Source organism: Manis pentadactyla, chromosome 3 (assembly GCF_030020395.1).
Source record: "Manis pentadactyla isolate mManPen7 chromosome 3, mManPen7.hap1, whole genome shotgun sequence".
Taxonomy (NCBI): Eukaryota; Metazoa; Chordata; class Mammalia; order Pholidota; family Manidae; genus Manis; species Manis pentadactyla.
In genome coordinates this window covers 108,995,182-108,997,555 of record NC_080021.1, presented here as the reverse complement: position 1 = coordinate 108,997,555, position 2,374 = coordinate 108,995,182, and the positions used below count along the sequence as shown (strand labels likewise).

The 2,374-nt window shown below is 39.9% G+C and overlaps 1 non-coding gene across 1 annotated transcript; it reads left to right on the top strand.

Annotated features, from left to right (window-relative positions):
- The first annotated feature begins 520 nt into the window (after positions 1-520).
- Positions 521-684, top strand: LOC118910117 (U1 spliceosomal RNA). Its single transcript, XR_005023839.1, has one exon. It is a non-coding gene; the product is annotated as a U1 spliceosomal RNA (small nuclear RNA).
- Positions 685-2,374: the final 1,690 nt, after the last annotated feature.

Genomic DNA, 2,374 nt, shown 5'->3' with positions numbered 1-2,374 from the left:
TTCTACTTTTAAACATTCTCTTCTTCCGGATTGCTCCGTGTTTGATTTCATATACTTTTCAGTTCTCACCGTGAGAGTAACAAACATTCACTTCACTGAAAAATAGTTTCCCAGTAAAAGTTTTCAATACATCGATCCCCACTAACAGCAGTAAAGTGTATTTTATAAGTCCCTTATAAGGAATTTTCTAATTCTGCAATACGTATTGTTATCACCTATTGTGATAACACAATATAATGATTATAAAATGAAAGTGAGAGTGAGAGATGCATGCACTTTGCCTGGAAGAGAACTCTACAGTCTTCGTGAACATTGCTATACTAGAAAAGCAAATGACTGATTCTGAGAAATTTACTTCCAAATTTGTTTCATAGCAGTTGTACTAAGAATGTAGGAAAAAATCAGAATGCAGCCATTGAGAGAAGTACTCCAGCCTTGAATGAAGATAGCCAAAGAAAAGCACAAATACGAAAAGAAGACATTTGGATTAGAAAGAATTCGTGCTAAATTGGATATGGTAATACTTCCCTGGCAGGGGACATGCCATGATCACGAAGGTGGTTTTCCCAGGGCGAGGCTGATCCATTGCACTACGGATGTGCTGACCCCTGCCATTTCCCCAAATGTGGGAAACTAGACTGCATAATTTGTGGTAGTGGGGGACTGTGTTTGCGCTTTCCCCTGTAAAATGAAAGTAAATAAATAAATAACAAAATTAAATTGGATATGGTATAAGTGAGAAAATATAAATGAAAATATTAAATATGATGACATGAGCAGAGCCTACCTGAGGGAAATTCAGATGTGCGCTCAACATACCTTAGGTTCCCATGGAATCTCACCTGGGGCTGCCTTGGAGGAGGGAGAGAGAGGGAGGGAGCAAGGGGGAGGGAGATGCTGGCCTGCCAAGTCCCCAGACCTCACCCTTTCTTTCTTCTTTTGTGAATATTGGGTGCTATCTAATATCACATTGAAAATAATCCCTCTATTTAAAAAAAATGTATGAAAACAACTGGCTTGACATGTGGGTTCTGGAGTTACTGGCTTTAGCACTTCTAAATTTCTTGATCTACTCAATCTCTGTTAAGCCTCGGTTACTTCGTGTGTGAAATGGGAATCATCGTGGTTCCTTCCTATCGGTACTGCTGTAAGGAATCAATGAATACCTATATGTAAAACTCTCAGAACAAGGCTGCGATAAGGACTTAATCAACGTTCACGCTATTATTTAATACAATATAAAATAAACCATACATTCTTCACTAAAGAAAAAGAAAACAAATATCAGGACCAAGGCAGTTATTAGGAGATGTGCTGCCTAAAGTATACAGCAGAAGTGAAAAGTGGTAAATACCCCCATTAGTTGTAGCCAAGGAAGATATTTGAAAGGCACATGACCACGGTAACGGACAAGCCCCTTTGCACCAGGTAGAAGGTGAAATTTTGATCAAAACTGAAAAACCTTTCCTTGTTTCACAGTCAGGTCTCTTTGTTTCTGGTCATGGCTGAGCTTTCCAGAAGTAGTGACAACTCAGTTTGCCTTTAGTGCCTTCAATATTAGTTCTGTTCCGCCCCTCCACGAACGTTGTTCTCATCCTGGACACTAGTGAGTTTCACGTTACCCAGCCCAAACGACTCACGGCTCACGGTTCTGAACGCAGCAGCAGCGCGTGGCCCAGAGGAGCATCCCCTTGTCTCTAGAACACTGCTCTCATTGTCCGTGAGATGGCAGGGTCTCCTCCATCCCTGGTGGCTCTTCTACCCGACCACCAAATGTGGAAGTTCATCGGGGCTGGATTCTGGGCTCTCTTCTGTTCTTTATCTTCATTATATCCATTCTTCTTGGCTTTAAGTATCATTTATATTCTGAAAAACACCCAAATTTACTCCAAGTTGGCCCTTCTCTGTTGCCACTGCTTACCACATATCTTTATTTGATGTGTAATAGGGTTCTTACATTAGGTGCCCAAAATGAAATCTGATTGTTTCCTTTTGTGAAACCTATTTTTGTGATAGTCCTATCAGAAAAATGCATTACTGTCTAGTAAATTGCTCAAGCCAGAAGTCTAGATATTATCCTTGGTTATTTTTTCTACTTCACTTAAGCATCAGTGAGTCCTGTAACTATCTCATCAAAAAAAAAAGTTGGTGATTTTTCTATTTCTTTTCCCTGCCATCATTCTAGTCCCAACCATCTTTGTGTTTCATGTGGTCTACATGCTGGTCTCCCTCTTCACTGTTGCTTCTCTTATACCTATTCTCCACTTAGGGGCCAGAATGATCTTTTTACACTACAAATTAAGTACTTCAAGTCTGAATCATATACAAAGACATGGAAAAACGTCTCTTATTTACAACATATACCCCAAATACG